Source organism: Mesocricetus auratus, unplaced genomic scaffold, assembly GCF_017639785.1.
Source record: "Mesocricetus auratus isolate SY011 unplaced genomic scaffold, BCM_Maur_2.0 Super-Scaffold_100003, whole genome shotgun sequence".
Classification (NCBI taxonomy): Eukaryota; Metazoa; Chordata; class Mammalia; order Rodentia; family Cricetidae; genus Mesocricetus; species Mesocricetus auratus.
In genome coordinates this window covers 21137326-21162346 of record NW_024429188.1, presented here as the reverse complement: position 1 = coordinate 21162346, position 25021 = coordinate 21137326, and the positions used below count along the sequence as shown (strand labels likewise).

The 25021-nt window shown below is 41.7% G+C and overlaps 1 protein-coding gene across 10 annotated transcripts in view; it reads left to right on the top strand.

The window, feature by feature from the left end:
- The window catches only part of Sh3kbp1 (SH3 domain containing kinase binding protein 1), a 340190-nt gene that overhangs the window by 141619 nt on the left and 173550 nt on the right, over nucleotides 1-25021 (top strand). The window lies entirely within an intron of this gene.

The following is a 25021-nucleotide window of genomic DNA, read 5'->3' as shown; positions in this document are numbered from 1 at the left end:
GCCAATCTGTCTAGCCTAGTTGGTTCATTCCAGGCTGTTGAGAGACCTTTCCTGACAAAAACAAGGTTGACCTTTGTCCTCCATATACATACATGCACATGTATGCTTGTGTGTATATGCATGCTTACACAGACACAAGATATCAATCAAAGTTTTTACCGTTGCTATTGGTTTATCATAAATTCATGTGATCAAGTTTTAAAAATCTCGTTAGGATTTTAATTTCAATCTCATTAAAGTTAGAAGGCAATATTGAAAGAATTGGCATTTTCCCAACTTTTTGCTTATGAGTTTTATATTATCATATGAATTATCTTTAGTTTGAAGTATATAAATGGAAACCTTCTCTCCCCTACTCTTCTTTCCAAATACTGCATGCAGTAAATGAATCCTCACAAGGAAAAACATCTCAGCTACAGAATTCTAAACAGTTGATCTTGGCCATCTACTTCAGTCAAGTGTCCAACTTTCGCTTGCAGCATCTTGCTTCCTTCTGATGCAGTCAGTCTTAAGCAGGTTGTGGTCAGTGTTGCCTTTTATTTCATCTGTACAGAGAGCATAGGAATAATCAGGTCCATTGACATCCAGGGATGACCCACTGAAAACTTTTTGCAGTGTAGCACTAAGTCTGTTGTTAGAGACACTTATGTGGGATGTTATTTTATATTGTTCTTTTTCCCTGCTGATACTCTCTGGAGAAAGTGTTCATAAATTTAGAAATGACGAAACCTAGGCAGCAAGAAGGGAGAGCGGCAAGCGTCAGTGGGTGGTTCTGTAGGATCAATCTCTCCATCTACATCATCGTAAATTATCAGCTATATTGATCCATTCACATTGATGTATGAACTCATTCTGCCAAAGGCCCAAGTGAAATGGAAAATGATCATTTATTAGAATTGATGAGTGTCAGCTTTGTATTGAAACAAAACAGAAGCACAGAGATCTGATGGCTTCCCTTTCAATATTTCATGGCCATGGGCAAACAGACCTGGGTGAACCAGCAAGCCTGAGTAACATCACAAATATCTTGTCCTGTTCCCTGTTCAGAAACTCAGAACAAGACTGGAACTTCCTTGAGTCCAGAAATCCATTTGTACCCCTTATTGTTCTTCACACTTCCACCCAAGTTTGTCCTGAGACCTTCATGCATGGATATAAAACACCTTTACATATAATTTTCCATTTTACAAGCAGTTATGGATCCTCGTGATGGTTTCTGCCTTTTATTTGTTTATCTTAAAAATGTGTGTGTGTGTGTGTGTGTGTGTGTGTGTGTGTGTGTGTGTGTGTGTGTTATGCACATGAACACAGTGCCTGCAGAGGTAGAGGATGGTTTCAGGTTCCCTAAAGCTGGAGTTTCCAGCAAGTGAGTGATCTGATGTGGGTGCTGGGAAATGAACTTGTGTCTTTTGGAAGGAGCATTGCACACTCTTAACTGCTAAACTGCCTCTCTAGCCCCCTTTCACCCTTTAAGGCATCGATTTCTTTATCTGCAGAAGTCTCCAATACTTTAAATCTGGGAGCCGTTGCTCGTTTCTTTTCCTGTCTCCATTAGAACATGACCAGAAATGCAGATCAAGGCTGCAGTGCTACTTATCTGTAGTTCTCAAATCGCTTTCACCAGTGCCCTCTCAGTTTGGGCTATTAAACATTTTGAAATGTTGCAGAGCTTGAGGGTTCAATCCTCATCTTGCAAGCCCTTCCCAGGGTCCCCACTTGCCATGCTATCCACATTCTGTTACAGGTGGCAAACATTTGTTGACTGAATGGAGTTTCTACATGTCCTCTCAAAAGCTTCTGGAGAGCTTTGGAGAATTCCAGTTCTTTACTAGGACAGTTTAATGGTTATTTTTGTTGAATAATGGAGTTAAAATAGCGTTTCTGCCTTTAATAAAACACCTACATTCACTTACCCCATAGCAACACAGGCTTCTGCCACTCTTCAATTTGCTTGATTGTACATGGGTGAGCAGGTAGTGAAATGTGCATTTGATTAGCATCCAGCTCTGCACTCTTCAGAAGGCTGCCTCAGGAGACTTTCATATCATCACCATGTTCATTGGGTGTGGGATCACATTATTCATGGGGAATTGGGTTGAATTGCTATGTGCCAATCCAAGCCCTCAACTTTGTTAGATGATGGTTGGGGATAAGTTGGTAAGTAGTACATTTCTTTTAGTATATTTAAGATTTCAAACTAAAGTTATACTAGACACATAAGAAAGGAGCAAGGAGCTCAAAGCAAGCAGTCATGTATACATATTTAGAGCAGTATTCCCAGTGGAAAAATAAGGTGTCCATTCAAGGATGAAAAAATAAGCAAAATATGGCTGATACATTCAGTTAAATACTATTCAGCCTTCCTTCCTTAAAAGGAAGGAAATTCTGACACATGTTACAGAGTGGATGAACTTTGAGGTTATTGTAATCTAGGTGGAATAAGCCAGCCTCCAAGGACACATATGAAATGGCTCTGTTTATATGAGGCACCCAGAATAGTCAAAATCACGGAGGTATGAGGTGGAATGGTGATTTCCAGGACCTAGTGTTAGAATGGGAACTTACTGTTTAGTGTACAATGTTGACTTTCAGTTTTGGGGATCAATAGACAGATGGTAGTGAAAACACAATAGTGGGACTGTACTTACTGTTACTAATATTTATAAACAAAATGGCTAGAATGGTAACTTTTTTCTTGTATATCCTTTGCCACAGTAAAAGGGAATCAGCAGTATACTGCCAGCTAAGAAACTTTGTTAACTAACGATTATAATATCACATTTATTACTCCATCACAACTTCATTGGGCATGTCTTTTGAGGAGTTAAGGATGACTTTGGTGAGAAGATTCTGTGACAGGAGAGATTTTCTTCTCATGTTTAAGTCTTTGTATTAGCTAGCTAAACTAAATATACAACTAATATAAAATTACTAACTTTTTTTGACTCATGATCTCATGTAGTGCAGGCTGGCCTCAAACGTGGTTTATAGCCAAGGATGACCTTACACTTTCGATTCTCTTGTTTCTGTTTCCCAAGTGCTGGGATTACAGGAGTGCTTCACCATGACCAGTTTGTGTGGTGCAGGGGATCAAAGCTTCATGCATGCTAGACAAGCATTCTTACTATGTCAGCAGAACCATACATTCCTGGTTCCATGAAATTAATAGTTTTGTATCCTTTAAAATTAGTGTTTCGAGGGGGTGGGGGAATGACTCAGTTGGTGAAGTACTTGCCATGCAAGCATGAGGACTTGAGTTTGTATCCCCATCTCTTACATATAAGCCGGCTCACCAGTCCCAATGGATACATCTGCAAAACAACTCCTGTACCTAAGGCTCAGGGAACATTGAGAAAGAGGGAGTAAAAATGGTGTAAGAGCCAGAGGATCAGGCAGTTTGCTGAAAGACTGTATCTCCTAGTAAAGTCAGAAGCTACCCCCATCAAGTCTCACTAACATGACTGCCTAAACATGACTGAACAAGGACCATAACAGACATGCCAGAGTGGACAGGGGAAAGATCACAAGGCCTCAGTCCCACATAAAGAACTATAAGCAACTAAGATATGCTCAGAGTGAGAGAAATAGTCTTCCCCAGGGAAGAATATACCAATTAGTTATCCAAAATCAAATGGTCAGCCCTGAAAACATACCAGTAACATACAGACTGAGTAGTTTATATTTAGGAATATATGCATATAATAACAGTTGATGAAAAAAGACACCATGAATTTGAAAGAGAATAAGAAGGGGTATATGGGATGGTGTGATTGGAGGAAAGTCAAGGGAGAGTTGATATAATTATAACCTTAAAAAAGTATAATCTGAGATACCATCTCACTCCTGTCAGAATGGCTAAAATCAAAAATACCAACGACAATTTATGCTGGAGAGGATGTGGTGAAAGGGGAACACTCCTCCATTGCTGGTGGGAGTGCCAACTTGTTAAGCCACTTTGGAAATCAGTATGGAGATTCCTCAGAAAAATGGGAATAAACCTACCACAAGACCCAGCAATTCCAGTCTTAGGCATATATCCAAAAGATGCCCATTCATACAACAAGGATGTCTGTTCCACAATGTTCATAGCAGCATTATTTGTAATAGCCAGAACCTGGAAGCAACCTAGATGCCCCCAACTGAAGAGTGGATAGAGAAAATGTGGTACATTTACACAACGGAGTACTATTCATCAGAAAAAAACAATGGAATCCTGAGATTTACAGGCAAATGGATGACACTAGAAGAAACCATCCTGAGTGAGGTAACACAGTCAGAAAAAGAGAAACATGGCATGTACTCTCTCATATATGGATTTTAGACATAGATCTGGGGAGTGCCAGCCTGCAATCCCATGGCCAGAGAGTCTGGGAAACAGAACCTTCATTCAGTGGCCAGGCAAGCAGACTGGGTAAGGGGTCTACTCTGACAAAAAGCTGCCCAATTTTTATGAAGTTCCATGGCAGGTAGCCACAGCTAGTTGTTGATTTATTGTGTAAACTGCTTACACTATAACAGCAGGGTTAGGTAGTATGGCCCACAAAGCCTCAAGTATTCTCTAACCCTTTATAAAATATATTGGAAAATCTCTGTTAAAAACTCAATTCCTGCCTTCCAGAAAATTTTGTCTTGCAAAAAAGACTTATATTCATGTGTAATATATAGACAGCTTTAAAATATGGCCTGTTAAAGTAAAAGACATTTAACCGTTGAAAACTATTTAGGTGCTGACAAAATTACTATTGTCGTGGAGATAATTGCACACTTATTTTTGTTCCTTTTATGTTTTTCTCTGTTGTTCCTTTTTCTGTTGCATGAAGGAATCTTCACTGATTTTCTAGCCTCAAGACTTGTAGATTGACACTTCCTAGATGTACAGTTGCTAAATTTACACTCTTCATGACACTTGGTCCCCTCCTTCTGAGGGGTAAAGGCACAGATCAGTTGGGAAAAATGAAAGTCTGAATGTGCATTACCATTTTTGAAGCACACCGTTGGGCCTTTCCTGTACTTATAAGGAAAATAAGAGTTGTTTAAAGAAAGGGGAAAGTCTATGTTTGCTTTGAACAAATAGATGTTATATATATTACTAACATGCTGGGGAAACCTCTGCTTAGAACCCTTCTCTGCCCAGGAAAGACAAGGAAAAGAGGGTCAAGGGGGTGGGAGAGGGCCATAGGAGAGCAACAAAGGGGATTAACTGGACAAGAAAGGGGGCCAACTGAGGATAGACAGGGGTCATGGAGGAGGAGAACAAATGAGAACAAAATGCAAGGACACACAGGAGTGAAGATGGTATGTTACCTTGTTTGTTAACCTAAAAACAACACAAATCTCAAAACAAAAAAGCCTCTTCACTCACAGCTAGCCCAGTTCTTTCATTTTCACAGTGCATTCAGTTGCTTAGAAACCCTCCCTGTTCTTTGGGGCCTTGGCAGAAACCCATTTACACCCCTCCAGGAAGCCCCAAGTTCTACTTGGTTTCATTGCTCTGACCAGCGCATGATCAGATGCTCAGTCCAATGGCTGTGGTGCTGTGTTGCTTAGTCTGTAGTATTTTCTTCCTCTTCAAGTTGTATCTCCCCTCCCCTCCCCTCCCCTCCCATCCCCTCCCCTCCCCTTTTCCTAGACAGGGTTTCTCTGTGTAGCCCTGGCTGTCCTGGAACTTACTCTAGACCAGGCTGGCCTCGAACTCAGAGATCTACCTGCCTCTTGCCTTCTGAGCGCTGGGATGAAACACGTCCATCACAACCATGACCTGATCAAGTTCTACATTTTATTTTAGACTCATCCTAAATGTTCTTAGGTAGACCCACTAGAAAGAATGATCTGTGTCCCTTCCCTGGTCATACTTCCTGGGAAACATCTGATTTCCCATTGTCTCTATCAGTTACTATTTGTCTCTGCACAGCTACATTGATATAAGCTCTAAAAAGCTTGGGTTTCCAGGCAGGAAAAGTGTTAATTGCATGAGAGAAACCAGTCCAGCACACCGTAATACACACATATTGATACATTTCTACTTTTGTTTAAGAACAGGGTCTTACATGTTGGTGCATTTCTACTTTTGTTTAAGAACAGGGTCTTACATGTTGGTGCATTTCTACTTTTGTTTAAGAACAGGGTCTTACATGTTGGTGCATTTCTACTTTTGTTTAAGAACAGGGTCTTACATGTTGGTGCATTTCTACTTTTGTTTAAGAACAGGGTCTTGCTCTGTGTGATTCTCCTGCTTCATCCTCTTGTGTGCCACCACACATGACATTAGTTTGTTTTTAAAACACAGATGGGATCATACTGTTCATTCTATGCTATAATCTTTTGTTAGATTAGATAGAATCTTAGAAGTCTTTGTATCAGTTCACTTTGATTTATGCTATTTCTTTAGTGGTCTGTGTAGTATACCTATGATTTAACTAATTGGTTCCCTAATAGGACATTTAGGAAGTTTCTGCTTTATTTAAATCTTTTTTAATTTAAATTAAAAAATGCTTGCTTCACATGTCAATCCCAGCTCCCTCTCCCTCCCCTCCTCCCTTCTCTCCTCCCCCGCCCTCCCCCCAGCCCCCCACCCAATCCCCACTCCCCTCCCCAGGGAGGGTGAGGCCCTCCATGGTGGATCTCCAGAGTCTGATATTTCATCCAGGGCAGTGCCTAGACCCTCCTCCAAGAGTCCAGGCTGAGAGAGCATCCCTCATTGTGGGATGGGCTCCCAAAGACCATTTGTATGCCGGGGATAAATACTGATCTACTACCCTATAGATTACCTAGGCCTCCTCACTGACACCCACATTCAGGGGTCTGGATCAGTCCCATGCTGGCCTCTCAGTCATCATTCTGGGGTCCAAGAGCTACCCCTTGTTCAGGTCAGCTGTTTCTGTGGGCTAAACCAGTGCAGTCTTGATCCCTTTGCTCATCACTCCTCCCTCTCTGCAACTGGTTTCCAGGAGTTCAGTTCAGTGTTTAGCTGTGGGTGTCTGCCTCTGCTTCCATCAGCCACTGGATGAAGGCTCTAGGATGGCATATAAGGGAGTCATCAATCTCATTATCAGAGGAGGGCATTTAAGGTAGCCTCTCCACTATTGCTTAGATTGCCAGTTGGTGTCATCCCTGTAGATCTCTGGACATTTCCCTAGTGCCAGATTTTTCTTTAAGGCTATAATGACTCCCTCTATTATGGTACCTCTTTTCTTGCTCTCCTCCATTCTTACCCTGACTCCACCTTCCTGCTTCCCCGTGTCCTCCTCTCCCCTCCTCTTCTCCATCTCTGTTTCTTGGCTCCCTCTCCCCTCCCTGCATGCTCCCAATCCTCTCAGGAGATCTTGCCCCATTCCCCTTCTCTGGGGTACCATACATCTCTGTCTTAGGGTCCTCCCTGTTTCCCAGACTCTCTGGCAGTCCTGAACCATGTCTAAAATCCATATATGAGTGAGTACATACCATGTTTGTCTTTTTGTGACTGGGTTACCTCACTCAGGATGGTTTCTTCTAGTGCCATCCATTTGCCTGCAAATTTCAAGATTCCAATAGTTTTGTTTCTGCTTTTTACTGTTCTGAATAATTTAACAGTAGACATTTTGCACATATATTTCTATATTTGTGGTGGTTAGGGTTTTCTTTGTCAAATAGCTGCAAACTGTTGTTTTCAAGGAGGAGGGAACCTCGAGTGAGGAATTGCAGCTATCAGATTGGCCTGTGGTTATGCTCGTGGGACATTTGTTTGATTCTTATTTGGTGTAGGAGGGCCCATCTAGAGGAGAGCCACTCCTGGGTCCAGGGGTGTATTAGAAAGCAGGTTGAGTAAGCTAGTAAGCTTTGTGCCTCCTTGGATTCTACTTCAGTTCGTGCCTCCAGGTTCCTGTCTTTACTTTCCTTGACTCTGGTAAGATGAAATAAACCCTGTTCTCCTCAAATTGCTTTTGATCAGTATTTCATCATTGTAACAGAAAGCAAAGTAAGACATTATTCTAAGTGAGTGGCCCAGAGTCTAACTTTTGTTTTAGTTTTGAGACAGGGTTTCACTGAGCTGAAGTGGGGTAATTCAAAATCCCAACCTAACTCAATAGGTTTTGCTGTGGGTGTCTGCCTCTGCTTCCATCAGCCACTGGATGAAGGTTCTAGGATGGCATATAAGGTAGTCAGCAATATCATTATCTTCCCCTTTTATTCAAACAACTTTTAAAACTTTTTTGTTTATTTTGTTATGCTCACCTGGTGAGTATATCTTCTTAAAAGTGAAATTGCAATTTCTAGTGTTTTTTCCCTGAAAGAACTAGGCAGATGCCTTTTGTCTCTGATGGACTTATTGATATTAATGTCCTTCATCATCTTCATCCTCTATTGATACCATAGAAATGGGGTCTCAGTGGTAGTCAGGCAGCTCTTCCAGCAAATCTTGCTGTAAATATAGGTCTACGCTTTCTTCCCTTTGTGGATGATGTACATCATTACTACCTGACAGGCAGCAGAGATCCCCAAGAGAGAATGACGATACTGCTGAACAGGACCAAGAACCATGGGTGTGTGTGTTTGTGAAGCCCTATAGGTGCATAGAAGCCCTGATGATCTCTTCATCCCTGAGGAAGTGTCAAGTATATAGTGCTTTCTAGAATTTCAGCAGATAGAAAAGCGAGTGAAGGGTTGCATGGGGGCAGTGATGAGGCAGTAGCAGGTGTCTGCCTTTCATCTGTGCTGGCCTCCTTGGAAGAAGGGACTCTGGGGATGGGGCTCAGCTGAGACAAATTGCCATCTGTCAAATTGGGCCCCCACTAGCCACTGACCCGAGTAGTAAGAGAACACTTGACAAATGACCTCATGAACACTGTGCCCACAGGCTATTTTAGATCACAATTTGTGAGGTCACCTGATGTGTGTTTTTTGTTTCATGTGCATCTCCCTGACCTATGAGACAGTCCAGTGAACAGACTTCATATGGTAATGTTTATCGCTTTATCTGATAAAAAGGCACATTTTAACTGGAGAGGATGGTAGCATCTTTCCCCATCTTGGTTTATTCATTTATTAGTGCTAAGGATGTCATGTGCATGCTCTGAAAGTGCTCTACCCCTGAGCTACATTCCCAGCCCTTATCCAAATTTACATCCCCCCAAATCATTTGTAAAAAAAAATTACTTACATTTATTGGTATTGTCCTGGTGGTGTGTGCGCCATTATGCATGTGTAGAGATCAGAGGTTAACTTGAATGATTCAGTTTTCTCCATCATGTACTTTCTGGGGTTGGGACTCAGTTCCCTGGGCTTGGTGGTAAGCACTGTTACCCACTGAGCCATCTCATTGGCCTCAGACTTCCTCTTCCTGTTCAAAGAACTCCATTAAGGACCTCTGTTTATGAGGTCTTCTTAGATCCCAGAGAATAAGTTGTGAGACTATAAGCTTTTATTTGCATCAGGAAAATTCATCAGTATCCAGGTTCTCCCCCCCCTCTGAACCCCACCTCTGTGTTCTTATAGGTGCAAGAAGGGAATCCATGTTAAAAATGAGTCAGTTTTAAATTTTTTATTAATTTATTTTTACATTCCAAAAATGAATCAAAATTTAAAAATATTTTAACTATCCATGGCAGAGATCTTTCTTTCCTCCAAGAGACGGTGGCCAGTTGTTGGTACTGTAAAAACTGGGACACTCCAGATTGGATTATGTTTGCCTCTCAGCTTCTCTAAGCCTGGGTGAGAGGGATGGATTCCAAATGAGGGTCTCTGGGATTTTCTAGATGTTTTTCACAGTTCCTAAAATGTTTATCCTCTGTTACCTCTTCTGTGCCTCCCTCCTTCCATCCTTCCTTTTTTTCTAGACAGGGTTTCTCTGTGTAGCCTTGGCTGTCTTAGAACTCACTCTGTAGACGAGGCTGGCCTCAAACTTACAGAGATCCGCCTGCCTCTGCCTCTCGAGTGCCACCACCTTCAGACTTCCTCCTTTCTTTTAAGCTCCCATTCTCTCCCCATTTCCTCTTATTCTTTTCTCTTTTCTTCCTCTACACATTCTCTCATTTTATTCCCTCCTTTCCCTGCTAACAATAAATGTTTTGTGTCTGAGATATCCATTTGCCAGTATCAAAGATTGAAAACAGGCCGGGTGGTGGTGGCGCACGCCTTTAATCCCAGCACTTGGGAGGCAGAGGCAGGCGGATCTCTGTGAGTTCGAGGCCGGGCTGGTCCAACAGCCTCCAAAACAATACAGAGAAACCCTGTCTCGTAAAAACCAAAAAAACAAAAACAAAAACAAAAGATTGAAACACACCTTAAAAATATTGGATGACAGAGTATTGGGGAGAAGGGAGAGGACTTGTTTGTACCCAACAAATAATTCATATTCAGAGATCTTTCCTCAAATTTTCCTTTAAAATTCTGTATTCTCATTTTGCTTGAATGACTCTGCATGGAGCATTTAAAAGTAGATCAAACAGAACTCTATAAATATGTTGAGTTCTTTTGGGCATTTTGCCAAAATCAGCCTTGCTAAAGCAGAGAAGAGCAAAGTGCTTTAATATATTGGATTTTCTCTTCTGCAAAAACCCAGCATCCTTCTCCCAGAGATTAGCTGCCTAGGCTGAGGAAGCCTTGGCAAAGAAGCCCCTGGGGGTGGGGTCCACTGAAACGGTAAAAGCAAGGCCTGAGACTAGTGTGAGGAAAGCCATGGAACTGGTATTCTTAGAGAATTCACTGATTCTATTTTCTCAGTATGATTCCTTTATGCCACTCTGACAGGAAAGAAAGGCTGCTGAAAAGAAAATTGGTTGAGCTGGAATAGGTAATTTCACAAAACTGCCTTCTACTGGATTTATGAATGTAAAACCAAATGTTCAAACGGATGAAGTCAAGTGAAAGTAAGCCCTCCTGTAAAGTAGGCCTCTGCCCATCATGCCAGTGTTATACACAAGGAAACTGATGCCAAGCGCCTACAGTAGTTGCAGTGTGGGTGCCCTGTGGGCGCTGTTCACCTTCTGTCTTTTGAGCTGTAGGTTTGGTAGACATGGCCATAGTGCTTTCAGTGTGAACTATGTATCCACGAACAGGAAAATCACAGATCATAGTGTCCTTTCACAGTATTTCATACACAATTTTTATAAGATGATTGAGGTAGAAGACACTTAATTTATGTTCATGACAACAAAATTACAATAGATGTGGCTCCTAGGGAAATAGTAGAGAAAGCATGGCATGGTGTAATCGGTAGTTCCTGGAAGGGAGGGCCAGAAGGGTCAGGAGTACAAGATCACCTTTGGTGGCATAGCTTCATCAAACCCTGTCTCAAAAACAAGTAACCATTAAAATTAATTCAACAAACAAAAATAAGAAAGATCAAACATTGGCACTGAAGACACACATGTGCAAAGTCAGTTCAAGTGAATTCTTCCTTTCTATATTCTTCTGGCAATAGAAACTCAGTTATCCAGTTAATCAGCCAACTGTATTTTTAGGGCATGCATAAGGGTCTCTTGTAGCTCAGGCTAGTCTTGAATTTGATATATAGTGAAAGAATATCTTAAATTCCTGATCTTCTTGCTTCCAAGTCTGAGTACTAGGATTGCAGGTGTGTACCACCACAATCATTGTCATGTGGTGATAGGGACTGAGCCAAGGGCTTCATGCACTATACCAGCTAAGTTATATCCAAACCCCTAATCGGCCAGCTTTAATACTATTTCCAGTGGTTTTGTTAAACAGGGTATACCAATCTGTAATTTTTAGGGCCGAGGAAGGACTGGATCTTGGAGTTTCTTTCTTCCTCTTTTTCTAGATCCACAGCACCTAGGCCCACATACTGATTTATGAGTGGGTATTTGTGAAGAAGTAGCATCATCATAACCATAATAAGACATATGTGGGAGCTGGGAAATGAGTCAAACTTATTGAAACAGGTGAGCACCAAAAAGCCAAGAGGTATCACATTGAAAGTGTACAGATGAACTGATGCTCTCAAATAAGGAAAATACAGTGGAATGAGGACACTGTTAAAAGAGTCAGTGGTTAAGGAAACCCAGAAAAGTGCCCTCTTCCTCTCTTTTCTTGCCCTTTTGTGGTAGTGTTCTGTTGCTGTGGAGAGACACCATGACTATGGCGACACTTATAAAGGAAAACATTTAGCAGGGGCTGGCTTACAGTTTCAGAGGTTTAGTCCACGGGAAACATGATGGCACACAGGACATGTTGCTGCAGAAGAAGCTGAGAGTTCTACATCTGGATCCACAGGTAGCAGGACGGCCGGACTCTGAACTTGGGATGGGCTTTTTGAAACCTCAAAGCCCATCCCTGGTGACATACTTCCTTCAGCAAAGGCAAACCTAATCTTTCTCAATTAGTGCCACTTTCTGATGACTAGGCATTCAAAACTATTGAGCCTATGGGGGCCATTCTTATTCACACCACCACACTTTACCTCTTCCTCAATCTCTCCTCCCTCTCCTTCCCTCCCGCCCTTCTCCTGCCCTCTCTCCCTCCATCCCTCTCTCTCTCTTTCCTTCCATCTCTTTCTGTCTCCCTCACATTTTCCATCTCTTCTCCGACCTCTCTCTCCCTCATCTTCTGTCCCCTTCTCTCCTCTCTTTCCCTTTTCCTCTCTTCTATTCCCCCTTTCCCTCCCCTAACCTGTTCCCCTTCCTCTCTCCCTCTCTCCCTCCCTGTTCCTTCTCTCTCTCCTCCCTCTCTTCCATTCTCTCCTCCCTCCTTTGTCTTGCCCCTCTCTCCTTCCCCTTTTATCTCCCTCTTCCCTTCCTCTCCTTTCCCCTTCCCCCATCTGTGTTATTATAAGAGTATGAGTAAGCATACTCACAAGGTAGACAGGGATCCCACTGTCCTGTACAGGGATGGCCTGGCTAAGTAGGTGGGGAGGAGTCAGGCCAGGGAAAGCAATCTTGGATTGGTCCTGATGGGATCTTGTGGTCTCCTTAGGACACTAACAACAATCTGATTGGAATACTGACTAGTATGAGCTATAGGTGTGGAGCTCTTTGAGATCACATCTGCTGACTTAATGGGCTTCTTGCCACAGAGTGGTCAGAGCCCCCTCATTATTCAGCCTGTGAAATGCATCTTTTTGTCTGATTCAATTAGTAGTTACTTGCGAAATAGGAATTTGCCATTAACGTGATTTAAGCAAGTTAAGCATCTATGAAGATGAGATTCATAGAACAAGGTAATTATTTCAGCTGATAACTGATGTTGTTTGAAATGAAACATATTTCAGCATATTATATGTTCTTTGTAAAATAAAATTGATATGCAAAAGCACTTAAATGAATCTTTATGTTCCACTCCCAACTATTATTACTTTGGTGGTATTGTTTTCCACACCATTTTCTGTGCTTACACAAATATGTCTGTATGCACATGCAGTCTTTCATTCATGGAATTGTATTAGGCCTTCACAGATTGATAGCTGAATGAGTTCATTTATTTATCAATAACCATTTGCTTAGCTCATACTCCGTGCTATATCCTGGATGTTTCGGCATAAGAAAGATGTGATGGCACTTACAGTTAGAGAATGTGTATCCACATGATATTTGGTCTTTTGATGTTATGGACACCTTTTCACATCATTATTCATGCAATGTATTGCACTTAACTACTATATATGCCATGGTTTATTCAGACCCTCCCTTTCTAGTGTACATTCAGGATGTTTTATGTGTGGATCTCTGTGCTGTTAGAAACAATGCTGACCCAAACCTTTCTACATGTATGTCCTAGCTACCGAACACAGGTTTTCTGTCTTTTAGAGGACCAGTGCATGATTTTTTGTTCATAGAAATATTGCCTCTACTCTTTAGTATGGATAATTGTAAGTGAACTGTAAATTTATAAGAGGAAACAGAAACAGATTATTATATAAGTTCCCAGACATTTTGTGTTGCATTCTGGTGGAGAATGAGGAATCTTTCACACAATGGCAACACTACAGTGTCTACCCTGTTTCCATCACCATAGTATCAATAATTCAAGATGCTACTTACTTTTTTGTTTCTTTTGTTTAAGGAAGGAGCTCATTAAGTAGCCTTGGCTGGCTTGGAACTGACTGTGTAGACCAAGCTGACCTTGAGCTTGCAGCAGTTCTGTATCTGACTCCAAACTGCTAGGATTATAGGCCTGTAGAGCTCTTGTTGGAACCTGCAATGGTGGCCACAACCATTTGGGTGTGGCTTCAGGTGGACAGAAGCAGAAAGAGGGAAACTTGAGGTGTGGCTTCTTTTTGTGAGGCTCTTTTCTCGTGGGTTAACTGATCCAATAGGAAGGACAGAGAAGCGCTCCTGTGGTTCTTTATATTTTTCTGTATGTTCCCCAATAAACATCCATTTATCATTTATCTTCGGCCTAGTGAAATCATTATACCCACTCCTTCATAGGCCTACACCACTATGTCCAACTGATGCCATTGTGTTCTAAGCAAACCTTTGTTAGGTTCCCTATTTAGCACCATGAAGAAGCATTATCTTGCCTTGTCTCCAACATTTCTGTCCTTCTAGTGCCTCTTGGACTGTCTGGAAATTTGTATTCACAAAACCATGACCCATAGGCAATGTGAGTAGTAAGTATTCATTAGTTAGTTAATCCATTCATTTGCCAGACACACTCTGGTCTATATGCTGGGGATCAAGGACAAACAAGAGAGGGTCACTGACTCCAAAGGGGGCAGTAAATTTCATCAACTGGTGATGGTACTGTGTATATCTGCATTCACAGCTGCCTTTCTCAGCTGGCATATTATTTCTTCCACTGTATGTTTGAGGCTTCATGTCTACTTCTCTTGGGCCATGCACCTGATTTAGGACTTTCTCTCCCAAGCCATTCCCTACATCTCTGACACTAGCCACTTTCCTCTAAATTGTTTTCCTTATCACCCTTTATTCCATCCTTCCCTATGTAGAGATTTTTCTCCTAATCCTCATTTTCTGTACAAATGAAATCCTTGCTTGGGTTATCCTTATGGATTCCTGGGATTTTCCCTGGTGCCAGGTTTGACTCCTAGCAATAGTAGAGAGGGTGCCTGAACTGGCCACCTACTGTAACCAGATCGGTGACTACCTTAATTGATATCAGAGATACCTATCTAGTAACTGATGAAAGCAGATGCAGAGATCCACAGCCAAGCACTGGGCTGAGCTCCAGGGGTCTTGCTGAAGAAAGGAAGGAGGGATTGTATAAGCCAGAGGGATTATGACAGGGAACCCATAGAGACAGCTGACCTGAGCTCGTGGGAGCTCATGGACTCTGGATCAACAGTTAGGGAGCCTACATGTGACTAACCTAGGACTGCTACATGTAGCTTAGTCTGTTTATAAGGTTCCGTGTAGTGAGATCAGGACCTCTCCCTGGAGCTTAGCTGGTTTTGGGAACCTGTTCCCCATGCTTGATTACCTTGCACATCCTTGAGCAAGGGGAGGAGCTTGGTCCTGCCTCAGATTGATGTGTCATGCTTTGCTCAAGCCCATGCCAGGCCTGCCCCTTTCTGAATGGAGAAGGGGGGAGAGTGGAAGGGGAAGGACAAGTTAAATAGTCTTTAACTGCTTGTCCCCAAAGGAGTGCTCAACACCCTGAGCCTCAGAGGTTTGGCACTTAGGCCTTGTGAGTGAACATAGTTCCTTTTACATGGACGATGTTAGATGTTCATTTCGTCCGTAATCAACAAGGTGAAGTTGATTTTCCTTACGTAATGTTTGGCTCTGTCTGTCTCCCTTATCACCTGCCATGGCTCAAAGGCCCTTGGAGATGAATCCCCTCTGTGTCTACATTTTCCTTTTGGGACAAAGTGAGGACTAGAATAGCTTTTACTGCTTTCCTCCCAGCCCTTGCCTTTGAAGTAGCAGACAAATGGATTTCCTGTTTTCTGCTGTTGACTGTGTATATCCCTTTGGGAACAAAGCAGGCTCATTTCTAGGGACTACACTGTGCTGGCAGTGCTGATTAGATTACACACAGCTTATTTCTATTGAACATATTTCCAGGGCTTTGCAAAGAAAGACCTAGGTGGTCCCTTTGTTCTGGAGTCTGCTTGCCCTCTGAAGTGCCCTTCCTCTGAGATACATCACATTGAAGCAGTCTGTTAAGTGGCAATATGTCTAGTAGAGAGCATGGTGCAGAGTCCAACCTTTCATCCAGAATCCACTCAATGTCCAAAGTGGCATGTACTAATCTCTACATTGATTTAATTTGGTTTATATTTCTTTTCTACCCTGTGGTAAGAAGTCTGCCTTCTTCCATAAATGGAAGTTCCCAACTCAAGGACAGCTTCTTCAAGAAGCTAACGTGCTGTTCGTTAACTTTGGGAGTTGTTGCACCCCCCCTGGTAGTGTCTGATGATATACCATGCCAGATAATTTGTCTTCTTCATCCTCTTGTTCCCAAGAGTACATCTCCAAAGCTCAGACTACTTAGTAAAACTGTACCAAAGACCTGTGAAATATAATCACACCATGGCATCATTTGGCTGGGTTATATGTTAGGATGTGATACTGTTGTGTATTTAGTCATATGACTTCTCGTCCCTGCTGGAAAAGGTACTGAACATGGGCACTACAGTACCATGGTAATCTTGATGTTCTTTGAACAATAAATCAGTCTAGATGTCTGTTCACATTGGCTGTATGTTACATTCACCCAGAGAGTTCAGATGCCTAGACTACATTTTAGAACATTGACATCTGATTTGCTAGAGGTGTGCCCCAAATATATTTCTCTTCCTTCCCCTCAAAAATAAGTTCATACAAATTTCAAATTTCAGAAAATTTAACAGTACTAGTACACTCACACAGATTTGTCAGTTGTCACCCCTTTTGCTTTTTCATAAGTGAATTCACAGTAAGTTACAAACATCAAGTCACTGTCTATAAATGCTCCAGAAGATATTTCTGAAAATCAAAGGCATTGTGTATTATAATTGCAAGAGAATTAATATGCTCAGAAAAAGTAATCTTATCATGAATTAGCCCATACTCAATTTCCCCAGTACTCTCAATAATTTCTGTGGTATGGCCAGGGACCTGCTGTCTCTCCATGTGATAATGCTTACAAAAAACTCCCAACAATTACATATAATGTTTATATATATTCATGGGGTATCCAGTGTTGACAGAAGTTTCTGTCCTGCCCGGTCCCACAGCTGTTTAGTCCCAAATAAACAGAGGCTTATATTAATTATAAACTGTTTGTCCGCAGGGCAGTGGTGGTGCACGCCTTTAATCCCAGCACTCGGGAGGCAGAGGCAGGTGGGTCTCTGTGAGTTCGAGGCTGGGCTGGACCAACAGCCTCCAAAACAATACAGAGAAACCCTGTCTCGTAAAACCAAAAAAAAAAAACAAAAACAAAAAACAAAAACAAAAACCCCAAAAAACTGTTTGTCCTATAGCTTAGGCTTCTACTGACTAGTTCTCATTTAATTATTAACTTATTAATCTGTGTATCTCCATGTGATCTTGGCTTACCGGTGATGCCTGGGCCTCTTTCTCCCTCATGACCCACTCTCTGTGTTTCTCTTCCCAGAATTATCCTAGTCTGGTAGCCCCACCTATACTTCCTATGTGGGCTATGTCCTGCCTGTCCATTGGCTGAAACAGCTTTATTCATCAACCAATAAGAGAAACATATTCACAGCATAGAGAAGGATATCCCCCATCAATCTACTTTTTTGTTTCTAATTTTTCTTTCATTTATGAAAAGAAATTTATTTTCATACAGTATATTATTATTATAGTTTCCTCTCCTCCACTCCCTTTCTGTGTCTTGTGAGCAAACAAACAGGCATTCAAGTAATAATAATAAAATAAACACAAACAAATTGGAATATGACAAAACACCAAACAAGGAGAAGAGTCAAAGAAAAAAGCTCGTGAAATACATATAGACACAGAGACACACGTCTTTGCACACACAGGAATCCCATTTGTGGAGTATCAGATTTTTTGTTTTGCTTTGTTTTTTGTTGTGTCTTGTTTTGCTTTTGAGAGTGGAGTAGTTCCCACACAGACTTCAATAAAAGTAAAATGTCAGCGCAGTTTTTGTGAACTGTCCCTCATTTTGGTTTCCTGATGGCTAGATTGAAGCCAGTCCAGTGTTTGTACACAGTATTCTGTAGCTGCAGCTGACCAGGAGGCACACGGTATATGTCACTTTGCCTCTTGATTGGTGATGCTAATTTTGATCACTTGGGTAAGGTTGTTTCTGCCAGCTTTCTCTATTTAAGAGGACTATTTTCCTTTTGTAATTTATGGTAATTTGAAGGAGATATCCTGGAGGTTCTGTAAACATCCTAGTCCTCAGTAAGTATTCACCCACTTGCTTTCAAGAGACATTGATTCTTGTCACAATCACTGGTTACTATGATGTCTATAAAATTGAGATCATATATGTCACTCCACAACTCTCTTATCTGCCTGCCTATCTAGCTTGCCACCTGTCAGATTGTAACACACTCTTCAGTTCATGACATCCTGGCCTCATGGGTGCCACTGGAAGGCCTGTAAAGCTGATTCTTGTGGCCTTTCAAAAAATTTGACACAACCATTTTAGTCTCATCTAGTATTATCTTTTCATCAGCACTGGAAGAAAATGTTTTCTGTTGAGATTTAGTTCCTCAGGGACTACCATTTAGGAAGGTATCAGTCGTTTCCTGAAAGGCCCCCAAGGTGATGTCAGTGTGTAGCCCAGCTTGAGAATCAATGGCTTCACATCCTCTGAGGAGTTTTGTTATGTTGGGAAAGATTGGAATGCTAAAAAATTAGATTGGTGAGGGTTGGGAATTGTCAGTTGACCCAAAGACTTTCTGTTCATGGTATTATTTTTTATATTTTTGTGATCATTGAACAGATTTGATCTAGTGAAGTTTTCACATGCCACAAGACTGCCTTCTTGTGAGACTGGAGTTCTGTGTGGTGTATCCCCACGTAACTGGTGAATTTCATTTAAGACGGGGTCCTGTAGGCCCTAGTTCCCTGGAGCTGCTTGAAACATTTGTAATTTAGGTCTTTTCACTTTTTAATTTCAAGTCTCAGCCATGTACTATGCTAGCCCATCTTTCAAAATATTATTATTATTATTACTTTGGTGTATGTGTGTGTGTGTGTGTGTGTGTGTGTGTACATATAGCTTTGTGGAGTCAGTTTCTCCTTCTCCCTTTATATGGATTCTGAGGATCAAAACTTTTCCCCACTAGGCCATTGCTCTGACCCCTACACATGGTTCCTTTTGAAGCCTCAAGACATAGCTAAGCTTTATTTTAAGGACGGCCAGATCGATAGGCAGCAGCTTCTCTAGAATTATGTCAACAGGTTTGAAATACTAAGCCTCTACTTATAAAATCTCTGGTGAAATAATTGTTCACTCATTGTCCATAAAAAGATAGCCAGCATTCCACCTAGAGATCAGTCTGAAATGAAATGGCACAATACAGGTAAAGTACCCAGTAGGCTTAAGGTTTGAGTATGAGTGCTCAGTAGATGTCAACTGGCATTATTTTGTTAATCAAGTTCTTTAAGATTGGAATGTGGCTGTTAGCTCTAATAAGAGTGTTAAAGTTTTGCCTGCCTTGCTATATGTCTGTGTACATGTTCTTGCATATGAGTACATACTCATGCATGTATATTTTAGGGCCAACATGCTATAAGGCTATTAGGTAGAAATGTAGCAAATATGCATTGAAGCTCCCTTTATTTGTATTTTTTGGTAAGCTATGTATGCATACATATTTGCATGTGCATTATGTCGATTCCTTCTTTCAGTTATGCATGAGAAATTAAAGTGGCCTTGCCTTGGAAACACAGAAGTGGCATAAGCAGTGGCAGTGGTATTGCCATGAATAATGAAAACCACTTACGATCCACTTTCTAGTTTTCTAATGTAGATGTAGATTGCTTATTATGTGTGTCACAAGTTGCTGTGAGCAGAAAGATGGTAGCTGAAAATGAGAGACCAAATCCCCAACATGGGCAAGTCATGTTTGTTTCCAATTTTCAACAATAAAACAAAAACACCTCAGAAGGAAGTGATGTGATTATACTACCTTTTCATGGAAGGTTGTGATTCACTAGTGAATGCCAGTAAAATAATAGCACAAGAAAAATGCTAAGAGACACCCTGAAACTTTGTATGTTATGATAACTGAATGCAGTTGAAATACAATTTCTCCCAAGTTTGTGTTCCTCCTTACACCCAAACTGGGTTGTGAAGCCAGCACTCACATTCAAGTCATTGATATACAGAGCTGAGGCACAGAAAAACAGGAGGCATACATTTGGGAACTTTCTAATGAAAGCCAGAGTAAAGAGTTAGGGAGATGTCACAGTGTTGCAGGAAACAGCTGATAGAGATTGCAGAGAATTTGGCACTAGTGATTCAGTTCATCTGGGACTGGAGAGACCTCTGAACACAGGCCAAGGATTTACTGCCACTTACTAGCTTTGTGATCCTGGGTAAATCACTGATCTTTGGTTTCCTCATTTGCAAAATGGCTGCTTGTCCCAGCTCTTTTATTTATAAAAGAGATACAGAGATATGGATATCAGGAAGTGTGATGGCCCTTACCTGTACTCCCAGCACTTGGGGGGCAAAGACAGGAGGGTCATGGATTTGAAGCTAGTCTGGACTATCTAGGGAGACCATGGCTCAAACAAAAAAATGAAAACAAAGAAAGAGATGTATAATGATATTCGATGCTATATGGAAAACAATATATTTATTTACCAGAGAGAGAGAGAGAGAGAGAGAGAGAGAGAGAGAGAGAGAGAGAGAGAGAGAGAGAGAGAGAGAGAGAGAGAGAGAGAGTCGCACAAACCAGGAGTTAGAAGCGTGGCTGGCTTCCAGGAGAAAAGGGAGGTTCCTTTTTCTTTCACTTCCTTTTATATCTACCTGTGTCAGTTTACATGTCCCCGCCCTCATGGACGGATAGCTTTGTGGGGTTCACTCCTACAGAGATGATCATGAGCTAGCCTCATGTAGGGAAAATAAGACTTTCTGAGTGGGTTCAAGTTAGGTGACCTTTAGCATCAGCTGCCACTGAACCCTTTCTTTGTGCCCTCTAGGGCTTTTCTTGATATGTTGGCAGTGTGCATTATAGGATTTTATGGCATCAGTTAAGGAACCTCCTTAGAAGCATTTAAGAAAGCATTTAAGGAGATGAGCCTAACAAAGAGAAATTAGTGAATTCATTATCGTTTTGGTACCATGCAAGCCTTTAAGTTCTCGAATGCAGAGATTTGGTTGAGGTGAAATCAGATGATTCTGTTCCAAGGTCCTAAATCTGTTGACTAGTCGTTTCTCTAAGGCTATATCACTATGGCCTTTGCCATTTGTACAGTGTTGGGCTAGGTGCTACATTGTACATTTAAAAAATATTCATGTGGTTTATGTATACATATGTGCCTATGTGTGCGTATGTGCACCATTGGTGCATGCAGGTGTTCGAGAAGGCAGAAGAAGATGTTGAGCCCCCTAGACTTGGCTTTACAGGGAATCATGAGCCACCCCATGTGGGTACTGTGAACTGAACCCAAGTCTTCTGCAAGAGTGACAACTATTCTTAATCACTGGGCCTTATTTACATATAAGTATAACTTTTTGAGAATCCAATGAGATCTAATCATATCTACCCTCCAGTTTCCTCCCAACTCTCCCATGTCACCCCCAACACCCTCTCCCAACTTTATGCCTTTGCATTTTTGGTAATCCACTAAGTTATTGTTACTCATATATGCATGTCTGTGGGGCCATTCCACTGGAGATTGGGAAACCTGCCCATAGCCATGCCCTCAAAAGAGAATGATTCTCCCCCCCTATCAGCTATTCATTGACAGTATCTCCTAAGTGAAGGAACCTGAAGATCATCTATGGTGAAATTCTGGCTGACTTGATCTTGTGCAGGTCTTGTGCAGGTAATCTCAGCTGCCGTGAGTTCTTGATTACAGTAACCTTGTCATAATGAGAAGACCACATTTCCCAGCACCCCTCCCCATCCTCTGGCTCTTACATGCTCTGTGCCTCTTCTTCCATAATATTCTCTGAGCCTTGGTGGTAGTGGGGTTAATGTAGGTGTTCCATGAGCTGAACACTCAGTCTCATATTGTCATCACTTTGACCAGTTATACATCCCATGACTCGTCCATGGCAAAAAGAAGCTATTCTGACCAATGTTTAGTACAGCTTGGGAGCTATGAATTTTAACACAATTATTTAGAAAGAAATTTAATAGCATCAGTGTAAGAGTAACAACAGCAGGTTTCACTCTAGAGCCTATGGCCTCCCCAGTCATGGATATTTGACCAGGGTTACAATACTAGACATGAAATTCCTCCTGTGGAGCAAGACTTAAATACAGTCAGAAAGCAGTGGTTTTGTTATGCTACCTCATAACAGCCATGCTGCCATTGTGCCAGTGGACACATCTCACCTGGGCAGCATCACGATATGCAGAGTCCAGCATTGGGTAGGAACATTGATGCCTCCCCCTCCCCCACAGCAGCCTCCATAACACCTTCTGGCACTATGAAAGCTAGTCAACTGAAAGTTTTCTCGTTGGTGAGATTGACTTTTTAATGTTCTGCAGCCAGTATGTGGTGCCTTCAGCAATAAGGGTTTAATAATGTAGTTATGGAGGATAATTAAGGGCAATGACACTAGTCTGTGTTGTTCTGGGGATCTCTAGGGCTTCGCTGACCAACAGTTTGAGAGGTATCCCATGTCTTGTACTATGATTTTCATTTGATAATCTATGTCTTCTGAGAGTGACATCATCTATCCATGCAGGACAAAAATAGAGGAAAATGTATTTCGAAACTTGTTGATTATCTAGTGAGTTTCCATAAGACTTTTCCATAGATTCTTAGTTTTGATTTAATCACCTAGTACCACCTCCTCTCTCCTGTTCCCTCTTCTCATCCCTGAGTAACCCTTTACCCCTCAGTATCCCCCCTTTTCTCTCATTATACATGTATTTACTATCCTTCCACTCATTTTTTAAAGTCGGGTTATGAGTAGCAAGGTTCCATAATAATAATAATAATAATAATAATAATAATAATACCCTCTTCATTTGGGTTAGCATTTCCCCTCACGCCCTAAGTTCCCGATTACTCCTATACCCATCCCTGCTGAAGCCTCCTGCACATAGTATTTTAATTCACTGCTTCATTTTACATATAATCTACTCCCCTCCTTCCCTTAACAGTCCTATCTAAAGTTTGTGGCTTCAACTAGAACCCTTTGGGGCTTTTGGTGTTAAGTCACTTTGGTATGGATTTGGTGGTTTCTGTGGTCATTTTTCAGACATTTCTTATTTCATTTCATGCTTAGAGTTGTATCTTCAGAGTTCATTTCAGCATAAAATTGGGTAATGGGGGGGGGCTAATGAGATGGCTCAGTACATAAAGGCACCTGCCACTAAGCTTATGACTTAAGTTCAATGCCCAGGATCTCCATGGTGGAAGGAGAGTACTCACCTCCACAGGCTGTCTTCTGACTTCCATGTGCACACTGTGGTACATGTATAGTTTTTCCATCCCTCGCAATGAAGTAAAATGTAAGAAATAGTAGAAAATGAAAATTTAGAAATTCATAGAACTTCATCTTAAGGTATGTATGTGGGGCAGAGGACAGGAGAAGAATACCATGGTTGCTTTGTCACTCAGATTTTCTTTGCTAGAATGGGAACTGTGTATATTTTATAATGTCTAGAACTTGATTTTTCTTCTGTATTATTGAGAGCTAAAGAGCAGTAGTGGTAGATTTTTGATTTTGTTTTTGAAATAGAATCTTACTTAATAGCCTACATTGGCCTGAAACTTAGGATTCTCCTGCCTCAGCCCTCTGAGCTCTGGGATTACAATTGTGTCCCATCATATCCAGCTTTGTGACAGTATACATTGCACTGAAACACCAGTCCCCTAGCCTTGTTCTTGGGAAGCAATATGCAATGGGTCCTGTGGCCCACACAGGGCCAGGCCCTCCTTACAAGGTTGTGTGGCTCAGTCAGCTGACAGGACACATTGCTAGCCTAGGATGTGCCTGTGAGCTCTATGTTTGTTCTTATTAAGATTCAATAGCTTTGACTTTGCACAAAAAGGTGGAGATCATTAGTGTAGTAGCTGAAGATGTGATTAGACAAGATATTGATTCTGAACTCCTGCCCTCTTCTTTGTGTTCAACCCTGTTCTTCCTTGGGAGGTACACACTGAGAAAAATGAAAAGCGAGAACTAGGCCACTGGCTTTTGAAAAGTATTGATCAGGGAGCCCATAGATGTAGTTCCAACACCTTCCCTTTTGTGTGATGTCATGCTGGGGGTAGGGCTAATGTGCCCTGTAATCACCCCTGCAGGGACTTCCTTTTTCAGAGAAAAGCTTAGAAAAGGAAAAGCATCTCCAGAGGCAGTGCCCAGAAATAATGCTGGCCTTTCTAAATGCACTTCTTTGAAGTCGTTGATCCTGTTGATATTTTAGGCCACACAGTGGCATGAAGGAATGGTGTGAGGTGGTCAGCTGTGAGTGAGCAATGCCTATCTCAGTTCTTAATCTTCATATACCTCTTCCTGGCTTCTACACCACTGCTGCATGCCAGCCCACATGCATGGTTTTTTTAATACCCACAATGCATATAGGCAGTATCGATGTTCTATAGACAGTAGCATCTGTATTTGTACCAGCTCCAAGCCAGAGGCTCCCTAGTGTAAATGACATAGTGTAACCCTGAGCATCCTCTAAATGAAGCATGGCTCTGATTTTTAACCTTGACTTGCCTGGGTAGGTTCTGTGGAAGCAGCCAGGGAGCTTGATAATGCATCCCCTGGGAGGCAAATGGCTGTGTTGAACCCTGTGGGACCTTTGAAATGGTACCAAGAATAGCAGAAATGAAATTGACTTTGGGTTATCAGGCCTGATGTCCAGTGTGTTGAAAGGGTGACATTAGTAAAAAGAAGGCTAGGACACTTGCTCCTTTACTTTGCACACTTGGGGGAAATGCTCTTTGCCTTGCTAGCATCAGAAGTAGATCATTCTTGTTTCTTCGGCATATCACGTCAGCAG